At 40.3% G+C, this 11781-nt stretch overlaps 1 non-coding gene across 1 annotated transcript; it reads left to right on the top strand.

The window, feature by feature from the left end:
• Positions 1–10181: 10181 nt before the first annotated feature.
• On the top strand, positions 10182–10285 carry LOC148545482 (small nucleolar RNA R71). Its single transcript, XR_015901907.1, has one exon. It is a non-coding gene; the product is annotated as a small nucleolar RNA R71 (small nucleolar RNA).
• The last annotated feature ends 1496 nt before the right edge of the window (positions 10286–11781 follow it).

The raw sequence follows: 11781 nt of genomic DNA, 5'->3' as shown, positions 1-11781 counted from the left end.
CTTTCTTGGTGGCCATCCTGAAAAAGGGAAGAGAGAGTAAATTGAATTCAAAAAGATAAATAGCAATGAAGAGAACGAAAAAGGATGGTTATAAATGCACATTAAAAGGTAAATGATGTTAACACACGCTCATGAGTACATGTGAAAGATCATTAATGGAAAATAGTTAGTGCATATGATGACAAGTGAATGCAAGGTGTTTATTGGCATGCCGGCAAAGGGCATGAGTAGCATAGATCAAGCATCACTTTGTAGCAAACCATCACGTTTGTATTGACAATTAAATTCAATTAATATAATAGTAAAGAGAATTTGTGAAAAGCAAGCATTGAATAGTAGAATAACATAGAGAAGTGCATAATGCCATATGGGCTTTTTCACAAACACATAGCATGCATGGTAAATAAGGTATAGAAAGTGTTAAAGTGAACATGAAAGAAACCCTTTAAAGAAAATAATATATAATTGCCAAACAATTTGCAATAATCCACAAGCATATAATGAAGAATAAGGACTCAAATAAAATTCTAACACCATGTAAAAAGGAAAGAAGAAGAAAGAAAATATGAATAATGAAAAGAAAAAGAAAAGAAAAGAAAATAACATATAAAATAAGAAGAATGATAGAAAAGAAAATGATGAAGAAGAAAATAAAACCTTGTTAATGGAGGTGAGGGAGAGAGAGTAAAAGGTGAGATAGAAGGAAGAAGGGAGGAGGAAGAAATAAGGAGGGAAAAGAGAAAATAGGATTTGGAGAAGAAAAAGATATGATAATTGGCAAAATTAGGTTGAGTTGTGCGGCGCAAGCGACGCGATCGCATGGGGCACGCGGTTGCGCGACATGCGCTTAAGGTGAGGGATGCGGTCGCGTCGGTCACGCGGTCGTGTGACCCAGTTTGTGCCAGTGGCGCGAGGGTTGCCTCGCACTCGCACAACTCTCTGTTCAAAATCATTAAATGCCAAATTTTAGGTGACGTGATCGCATGGGGCATGCGATCGCGTGAGTGGGCAGTTTATGGGGTACGACGCGGCCGCGTGGGGCACGCGGTCGCATGAGGGGGATTGCGCGTCCAGTGCCAGTCCAGCACCACTCTAGCACAACTTTCAGCTGTGCACCCTTTCTACGTCGAAAATCAGGGCACGCGGTCGCGTGGGGCACGCGGTCACGTGGGAGGTCATTACGCCCATACGACGCGGACGCGTCGGTGACGCGGTCGCGTGGGCTGATTAGTGCCACTGGCACTCCTCCAGCCACGCTCCAGCGTGACTCTCTGTTCGTTTTTATTTTTCTCCCCTCTCTTTGCGATGTGGACACGTCGCTGATGCGGTCGCGTCGCGTGGCATTTTTTTTTAAATATGTAAATGCAGATGCACGAAATATACTAATAAAGAAAAGAGTTATTGGATAAGAAAACTAAAAATAGAGAAAAGAACGATCATACCATGGTGGGTTGTCTCCCACCTAGCACTTTGCTTTAACGGCCGTAAGTTGGACGCTGCACTAGCTCAGTCTTTGGCTATGTGGGGATCTTCCAAGAGGAAGATCTTGAGTTCCTTGTCTTTCTTCCGCTTTTCGCCATGGTACAGCTGTAAACGATGTCCATTAACTTTGATAAGCTCCGAGCTTGAAGGATGGCTAAGGTGATAAACTCTGTACGGTTCGGCCTTCTCTACTCTGTATGGACCTTCCCATCTTGATCTCAACTTGCCTGGCATGAGTCTCAGTTGAGATTTGTAAAGGAGGACCAAGTCCCCAGGTTGGAACTCTTTCCTCTTGATGTTCTGGTCATGTACAGCCTTCATCTTCTCCTTGTGAAGTCTTGAGTTCTCATAAGCTTCTAGGCGAAGGCTCTCTAGTTCTTGTAGTTGCAACTTCCTTTCAGCTTTGGCTTTCTCAATTCCCATTTTGCACTCCTTGACTGCCCAAAAGGCTTTGTGCTCTATTTCAACCGGGAGATGTGATGCACATAAACTAGTTATGCTACGATTTAGGAAATTGCACGATCGGCAAAATTCCTTCCGGCAAGTGCACCGGTTATCGTCGTCAAGTAAAAACTCACAATAGAGTGAGGTCGAATCCCACAAGGATTGGTTGATTGAGCAATTCGGATTAGAAGTGTGTTCTAGTTGAGCGGAATCAAGAATTGAGATGAGAATTGCGGAATGTAAAATTAGCGGGAAAAGTAAATGACAAGAAAATTAAATGGCCGAATCTTAAATTGCATGAATTAAAGAGCAGAATGTAAATTGCTGAAATTAAAAGGGAATGGGGGTGATTGCAAGAATTGAATTGCAGAATGTAAAGAGAAAGTGAAATCAGAAATGGGGAATTCATTGGGTTTAGGAGATATTGAAATCTCCGAATCAAAACATGTATATCTCTTCCTCAACCAATGCATTCATTGAATTTTGCTTGGCAATCTTATATGATTGGATCCCAATTCCTTGGCTCACCAATGCTCTCTAAAAACAAACAAATTCCCAATCCCTTGGTTTAAATGTTCATAAGAAGAGATGATGCTTGATCACTGATTATACCACACAATTTCATGAACCACAATTTGGTAGGATTACATGTCACAATATCCATCCAAACCCCAATCCAATCCACTGTGAGAAAGCTTCTCTAGCATGAATCCTCCATTCCTTTCCCAAGGCTCCGAAGGATTCCAAGTATGAGTAGTCTCTTTCCCAAGACAACTACTCAATGGAATTAGATCGAGAAGCTTTCTAACAAAATTCAAGAGAAAAGATTGAAGAAGAAGATAAACTATTATTGATTCATTGAATTACAATAGAGCTCCCTAACCCAATGAGAGGGGGTTTAGTGAATCATAGCTCTGAATTCAATTACAAAGAAAAGGAAAAACTAGCTCCAAGTGAAAGTAAAGTCCTCTCTAACTTAACTTCTATCCTATTTATACACTTTCTATATTGAGCTTCAGTTGTGCTTCTTGGGCTTTGAGGCCTCTCCTTGCTTTCCTTTTGCCTTGGGTTTATGATCCATAATCTTGATGAGGTTGTTGATCCAAGTCCTGTAACATTTATTGAGCCAACTTAGTGATAATCAAATAATGACACATGACTCAACAAATTGAGATTTCAAACTCATCAATCCTTCAGGCCCAATCCCATAAACCATGATATTCAATTGGGTTTCATACCAAAGTAAGTTTAAGTTAATAATTGTGCTCAAAGACTAACTTAAATCACAATATTTTTGGCCCAGAAACCCTTTTCAAGAGTGGCGTTTAAGTTGTAGTTTAAGCTTAAACTGCAACTTAAACGCCAGATACTTCCAGTGAGGCCATTTGTAAAAGCACGTTTAAGCTTCAGTTAAGGTTAAACTGAAGCTTAAACGTGGAAATGGAAGAATGGTAGCCCTGGAGAGTAATGTAGTCGAACACGTTTAACCTCCAGTTTAAGGTTAAACTGGAGGTTAAACGTGGAAAAGGAATGAGGCATCCTGGAGGTCGAACACGTTTAACCTCCAGTTTGAGGTCAAACTGGAGGTTAAACGTGGAAGCTTGGAATGGTGGCCCTGGAGGTGTCGAACACGTTTAACCTCCAGTTTGGGGTCAAACTGGAGGTTAAACGTGGAGGTGGAGAGAGCAACCCTGGAGTGGAGAAACTATCGAACACGTTTAACCTCCAGTTTGAGGTCAAACTGGAGGTTAAACGTGGAAGCTTGGAGAGAGCAACCCTGGAGTGGAGAAACTATCGAACACGTTTAAGCTCCAGTTTGAGTCAAACTGGAGCTTAAACGTGGAATGGCCCCTGGTACTCTTCCTGGTTCTGGCGTTTAACCTCCAGTTTGAGGTCAAACTGGAGGTTAAACGTGGAACTCCTCCCTGGGTGGCTTACTCATTCTGGCGTTTAACCTCCAGTTTGAGGTCAAACTGGAGGTTAAACGTGGAATGCTCCTTAAGTGAGGCTTTTCATTCTGGCGTTTAACCTCCAGTTTGAGGTCAAACTGGAGGTTAAACTTCAATCCCAGCATTTCTTATCCTTCATGATTTTGGCGTTTAAGCTCCAGTTTAGGCTTAAACTGGAACTTAAACTCCACATGTTATATACAAGCTTCCTTTATTGATTTTGTTGCTTCTTTGCTTAGCCTCTTCTTCCCTGAAATCATCCAAACAATTGCATCAAAGTCTTGCAAAATTTCATGAGAAATCTTTCATTCATAGCATTTAAGTAATATAACTAAAACTCATGGAATTTGCATCAAAATCATATTGTTTGGATGGTTCATTACTTTGTTCTTCATTTACCCATTTTTGGTTACTTTAAGCTCAAGAAAATGCATAAAACAACTAAAACTAACAGAAAATTGCTAGTGAAACTAGCCTATGATGCCTTGGCATCACAACACCAAACTTAATACTTGCTTGTCCCTAAGCAAGTCCTGAGTTAATTGAGAAGAAAGTATGAAACAGAAAGCAATTACATTGGCTATATTAGCAAGCATTTGAAGTTCATCAGAAGGGTTTTATGCAGAAAGTTGCAGCATCACTTTTTCATACTTATCAGGTAGGATTATCACTTTTTCATTGCATCCATCAAAAATTGCTATGGCCTCTTGTTATTCTTATGTCTTTAGCACTTTTCTCTTCTTTGTTTTTCTTTTCTTTTTCTTAGAGCTTCTTTTGCTCCTTGTTTGCTTAGTGTCATGTGTTGCACAAGCCTTTGGCATTTTCTTTTTCTTATCAGTGCACTACACATATCCACCTTAGGCATTTTAGTTCACATTTCTTCTTGAGACATTAGTGCCCAGCACCTCTTTGTGTGACTAAATGTTTTGTATTTAGGTTGCTCTTGATAGTGGACTTTTGGTTGATAATCCCGGGTTAGTTAACCCAAGTTACCAAGTGTTGAAACACTCCTCAGAACCTATTCATCCAAGCATATCCTTAATACATAAACACCACAGGCATTTGTCTCAGAAGTTCAAACCATTGGTGCCTAGCTTATTTTCTCAATTTTTTTGCTTTTTGGTTGCCTTTTTCCGTGGCTATTTTCCTTTCCTTTTTCTTTCTTTTTCATAGCCAAAGACATTTATTCATCAAGATCCATAGACAATTTGTACTTCTACATAAAAAAATGATAATTCTACACTCTAATTTTAGTGATGTGACTAAACAATCAAGCATGCATACCACCACTTAATGCTACTTGATTTGTCACTAATTTAGCCAAGTTACTTTTGTTCAAACTTTTCTTTTATTTTTGAAACAGAACAAGCATGGCACGCACTTGTTTAAGAAGGTGAAGTTATATCCAAACATCTAGGCATTCACTTTATTCAAAGCACTTAACAAACACACATACTTAAAAAAAAACGACTCATAAAAAAAAAAAAAAAAAAAAACTCCACCTAACACTTAGATGATTTATGATGAAAACATTCATAAAGACAAGTCACCAATTATCATTTGATTATTAAGGAACGAGACCACCTCTTATTTATTGCTTGGTTCTTCTTAATTCTTGGGATCCTGCTTCTTCTTGCTTCCTGCCTCTTTTTGACCACTTGTGCTTCCTTTGTCTTTTCTTATGAGCTTTTTCCAGAATCCAGCCTTTTTCATCGTTTCTTCCACTCCTTTTTCAAGGATCATTGCCTTGTTTATTTCTCCTTCTTTCCTCCCTTTGAAATACTCATCATAAGCTGGGAATGCTGGGTCCATCTTGTGTAGATGTTCCCCTATGTAGTTAAGCTTGATTTGCGAACTGATGTTGTAGTCAGCTTGGACTGAGTATCTTGCATTCTGTAAAGTAGTGGCTTCCTTGATTGCCAAGACATTGGCATCTTGGTGTTGGCATATGTGGCTGAAGGATTCCTGTAAGTGTAGATTTTGTTCCCTTTGCAGATCAAAGAATCTTGATTCAAAGTTCCTTTGCATATCCATCATTTTTAGATGAAAGTCTTCTTGTCTTTCCTGAGACCTCATGTATTGTTGAGACATTCCTTCCATGATTTCCTGCATTCTGCTCATATCCATGGGGTCTCTGGGAATACGTTGTCTTCTTTCAGGAGTTGCTTGCTCTTCTTGCTCTTCTTCTCTGTCTTCTCCTTCTTGTCTTTCTTGTTCTGCTTCTTGCTCGGCTTCCACTTGTTGCCCTTCTTCATTTCTTCTTCTTGTATGTCTTGGAGGAGTTGGGCCAAGAGTCATTCTGTGTGCAGTTATGGCCAGCCCAGGATATAGCCAATTAGGTCTTTCATCCTCAAGTGGTACTTTGGCATCGATGCATAGTCTAATGATGGTGCTAGGGAAATGAAGCCAGGATTCAGGGTCACTTTTCTCACTAAACTCTTGTATCTGTTCAGCAACGAGTTTATGAACTTTGATCTCTCCTCCAACCATAATGCAATGTAGCAAGATGGCTCTTTTAGGGACTATTTCTGAAGAGTTTGCAGTGGGTAGGATGGATCTCCTAACTATTGCATACCACCCTTTAGCTTCAGGTGTTAGGTCTCCTCTTCTCAAGACTCATGGAGCCCCTCTTGTTTTTCTCACCCATTCAGCTCTGATGGCACAAAGGTCTTCAGCAATAGTTGTATAGTCAGGTTCTCCTCTCATCCTTTCGTCATAACTTGCTTGGCTGAAATGTATGTTTTTCAGGCCAAGAGTTTTCATGATTGCTTTGGGACTGAAGTCAACCTCCACCCCTCTCACATAGCTTTTGTATGTGGGGTTCTTGGTTTGATCCTCCCTTACTGCATTTGCATAAAACTCCTTCACCAAGTTGATGTTGATTCTAGTGATTGGCTTAGTTAGGAGCTCCCACTTCCTCTTTTTGATCTTTTCCCAAACACCTGGGAACTCATCCTTTTCAAGTTCAAAGGGGACCTCAGCTAGTACCGTTTTAGGTCTCATCCATTCGGCTTGAATCTCATGGAACACTGATCTGTATCTCCATGCATCGAATCCCCTGTTTTCCTCCATTGGCTGCTTGTCTTTTCTTCTTTTGTGGCTAGATGAGGCTGCCATTTTGGTAAGTGACAACTAAAGTTGACAAGGTGAAGCAAGAAGTGTTGTTGGAGGTGTGGTGAGATTGTTTTCGGCAAGAGATGGTTATGCTATGATGAAGGAAAAAGTGTATGAAGGAGGATTGATGGTGTAAGACTCGTTCCCTAAGTGGTTCTTTATAGTGCCCATGAGTGCAAAATGAACGGCTAGGGTGGTTTGTGAAGGGTGGCTTGATGGTAAATATATGAATTGTAGATAAGGACGCTTGGCTTTTCATTTTCTTGGAAGTATTCTAGATGCATTAGGTTGTACATGTAGCTTTCTTTTCTTGCAGAACTTCCTTTTCCCATGTGTTAATTTCAAAGATTTATGAATTTTCTTTTTGACCAAGCACGTCCCTCCCTTTGTCTTTTTCCTCCATTTTTGTCTTTTCTTTTGTACCTGCACAAACAAACAAATTTGCTATCATTTTTCGGTCCATGTGAATTATGAATAGTATTTGCACATGTAAATCAATGCTTGTCTTTGTGAGCTTATAGCCGTGACTTCTACATGTATGCACACTTATTATTTGGACACCAAACTTAGTTTTTGGTTAAGTCTCCTGATGACATGACATCCATATTGGTTGTCCTTAATGAGTGTGCATATTTCTACTAAATCATAGTCACCTTGGCTCTTTGATTCTAAACAAAGTGACTACCCTAAGTAATTGAAACTAAAGCATTAAAACATATGAATGGTATACTTGTCATGAATTTTGAAATCCAGAGGAACTTCTTGCTTTTCATAAACTGTGTTCAAAAAGAACACCAAACTTAATGTTTGGTTGTGCACCTTGAATGAAAGATGGAATTCAATTTGAGTAAGATTTGGGAGTGCCATCAGGCACACCAAACTTAGAGACCAATTGTAATTTACATGCACGGTTTAGTGCACTTAATCAATAGTTGTCCTGAGGATTCAAGTTCATGCATAAGAAACCATACTTTATTAGATGTAAAGCAAAGCACTAAAGATTAAGGATACTAAAAACATGGGTTGCCTCCCATGAAGCGCTTCTTTAACGTCACTAGCTTGACGGTTGTCCCTTGTTAGGGTGGATTGTAGTGCTTGACGTCCTCTCCTCTCACTATGAAAACGTCCCCTCTTGATTCATTCATGACCTCTAAATGTTCCAAAGAAAGAACTTTCTTTATTGTGAACACTTGAGGGAGCTGAGAAGGAATGGTCTTGAGGCCAGGTGGGATTGGCAGATAATGACTTGAGATCACTTTATCTCCTGGAGAAAAACCTTCAGTGGGAATTTTCTTGTTTCTCCATCCTCTTGGCAATCTCCCTATCACTCTTCCCTTTCTCTTGAGGATTTCTTCATTGCCCTTTATGTCAGGAGGATCCTTCTGATCTGTTTCCACTGATTCTTGTGGCTCTAACTCTTGCAACTCTTGTTTGCCTTCCAATGACTGTTTTAGAGTCTCAGCTGCTGGATTACTTTCCTCCAAACACGGATAGCTACTATCATCTTTAGGCTTTTCAGATTCTGGTTCAGGCTCAGATGCAGGTTTGAAGACTTTGAAAATGAGCTGTTCATCATGTATTCTCAGAATTAGTTCTCCTTGTTCTACATCTATGAGTGCTCTAGTAGTGGCTAGAAATGGTCTGCCCAGAATTATAGGGTGCAAATAGCTTTCCTCCATGTCCACAATGACAAAGTCTGTGGGGAAGTAATAATCTCCCACTTTCACCAGCACATTTTCAACTACCCCTTCAGCTTGCTTCTGAGTTTTGTCAGCCAGTTGTATGATTACATCAGTGGATCTCACCTCATTCAGTTGTAGCCTCTTCATAAGAGTTAGAGGCATCACATTTATGCTAGCTCCTAGATCACAGAATCCTCTGTCAATTTTTGTTTCCCCAATGATGCAAGGGATATGAAAACTTCCTGGGTCCGTTTTCTTAGAGAGGGTGTCCTTCTTGATGAGAGCACTGCATTCTTTGTTCATTGTTACAGTTTGTCCTCCCTTCAAAACTCTTTTCTTGCTTAACAATTCCTTTAAATACTTGATGTGTGTGGGCATTTGATGAAGAATCTCAAGAAAAGGAATATTGACATGAAGAGAGTTAAATGTCTCTAGAAACCTTGAATAGGTTTTCTTTTTTTCACCTCCTCCTAACCTTTCAGGAAATGGTGCTTTTGGTTGGTATATTTCCATCATGCCTTTTTGCAGTTCCTTGGCTTGCTCAGTTCCACCTTCCTGCCTAACTTCTTCCACACCTTCTTTCAAGATTTCTGGTTCGTGCTCTGAGGGCCTGATTCCTTCTTCTGAGACTTCCTTCAATACGGTGATGGCCTTGCATTCTTCCCATCTTACTCTCTTTTGTTCCCCTTTAGGATTCTTTTCTGTGTCACTAGGGAACACTGCAGTTGATTTGGGGGCCTGTCGAGATAGCTCTCCTACTAGAGATTCCATCCATTTGAGTTTTTCACCATGGTTTCTTAAGGTAGTCCTCACATCATCCCTGAAGCTTTTCAATTCAATTATGTCTTGACTCATGGTTGCCATCATTCCTTCCATCCGGTTTAATTGATCTTGAAATTGTTGGTTAGGATTGGGTTGGGTAGGTTGATTACTTTGGTCATGGTATGACGATTGGGGGTAAGTGTGTTGTGTGGCTTGGTATGATCTTTGGTTGGAGTTTTGGTATGTGGAATTGTTTTGTTGGTTGTGGTTGTAAGGTTTGTGGTTTTGTGGTTGGGTTTGTTGGTTTCCCCACCCAAAGTTTGGGTGGTTTCTCCAGCCTGGGTTGTAAGTGTTGGAGTGTGGATCATATGATTGCCTTTGTTGGTTTCCCACATAATTGGCCTCTTCCCAATCACCTCCTTCAATGCCTACTTCCTCTTGATCTTGTGTGTGTATTGCAGTCACTTGCTTTGTTTCTAATTGCCTGGTAAGTTCTGCTAGTTGCTTGGCAAACACCTTGTTTTGGGCCAGAATTGTATCAACCTGGTTCAGCTCCATGACTCCCTTAGTGTTGTGCCTTTCTGATGCATAGTAGTATTCATTTTCAGCCACTGTCTCGATCACTTCAATGGCTTCTTCCACAGTCTTTTTCTTGTTCAATGAACCTCCTGATGAATGGTCTACAGCCTTCCTTGATTCATAAGAGAGCCCATCATAGAAGATGTGCAATTGCACCCAATCATGGAACATGTTTGGTGGGCATTTCCTTGTCAAGTCCTTGAATCTCTCCCATGCCTCGTAGAGAGTTTCACCATCTTGTTGTCTAAAAGTCTGGACCTCAGATCGAAGCCTATTGACCTTTTGTGGAGGGTAGAAACGTGCCAGAAACTTGCCTTCCACCTCATCCCATGTGGTTAGACTCCCCCTTGGGAATGATTCCAGCCACTTAGCTGCCTTGTCCCTAAGTGAAAATGGGAACAAGAGCAGTTTATAGGCATCTTCCTGGACTCCATTGGACTTCACAGTGTCACAAATTCTCAGGAATTTTGTGAGATGTTGGTTTGGGTCTTCATTAGCATTTCCTCCAAAGGAACAATGATTTTCCACCAATGATATTAGCTGTGGCTTGAGCTCAAAATTGTTGGCCTGAATGGGTGGTTTCTGGATGCTACTACCACAATTCCCAGAGGTTGGGTTTATGTATGAACTAAGAACCCTCCTCTCAGGAATGGCATTGTTTCCATCAGCTCTCTCATGGTTGTGAACTTCTCTATCCATGTTGAGATCTAGAGCTTCCTCAAAATTGTCCTCAGATTCTCCTTCAGATTCCTCTTCTCCCACTACTCTCTTCCCTCTTGCTTCCCTTCTAAGTCTATGAAGGGTCCTTTCCGGTTCGGTATATGGAGGAGTTGATGTCTCTCCTCTCCTACCTGTCATACAAGAACACGGCTCAAACACAAACAAGTAAAATACTCTTGGTTAATGGAAGAGTATGGTTAGATCAATTGAGGAATTAAATCAAACAGTTAGTGAGTCAGTGAGTTAGTTGCATGAATTTAAAGGCATAAAGAAGGAAAGCATGTAACCAAGTGCAGAAATTAAAATTCAACAAATATCTAGAACAGAATTAACAAAGCAAGAGAAAATTGCTCAATCTAGTTAGCTTCCAATTTGAGAATTGTCAATCGAAAACCAATCCCCGGCAACGGCGCCATAAACTTGATGCACATAAACTAGTTATGCTACGATTTAGGAAATTGCACGATCGGCAAAATTCCTTCCGGCAAGTGCACCGGTTATCGTCGTCAAGTAAAAACTCACAATAGAGTGAGGTCGAATCCCACAAGGATTGGTTGATTGAGCAATTCGGATTAGAAGTGTGTTCTAGTTGAGCGGAATCAAGAATTGAGATGAGAATTGCGGAATGTAAAATTAGCGGGAAAAGTAAATGACAAGAAAATTAAATGGCCGAATCTTAAATTGCATGAATTAAAGAGCAGAATGTAAATTGCTGAAATTAAAAGGGAATGGGGGTGATTGCAAGAATTGAATTGCAGAATGTAAAGAGAAAGTGAAATCAGAAATGGGGAATTCATTGGGTTTAGGAGATATTGAAATCTCCGAATCAAAACATGTATATCTCTTCCTCAACCAATGCATTCATTGAATTTTGCTTGGCAATCTTATATGATTGGATCCCAATTCCTTGGCTCACCAATGCTCTCTAAAAACAAACAAATTCCCAATCCCTTGGTTTAAATGTTCATAAGAAGAGATGATGCTTGATCACTGATTATACCACACAATTTCATGAACCACAATTTGGTAGGATTACATGTCACAATATC

The sequence above is a fragment of the Arachis ipaensis genome, chromosome B9 (genome assembly GCF_059453495.1).
Source record: "Arachis ipaensis isolate K30076 ecotype BB chromosome B9, ASM5945349v1, whole genome shotgun sequence".
Taxonomy (NCBI): Eukaryota; Viridiplantae; Streptophyta; class Magnoliopsida; order Fabales; family Fabaceae; genus Arachis; species Arachis ipaensis.
Note: the sequence above shows the minus strand (reverse complement) of the source record. Positions and strands in the feature narration are given on the sequence as shown.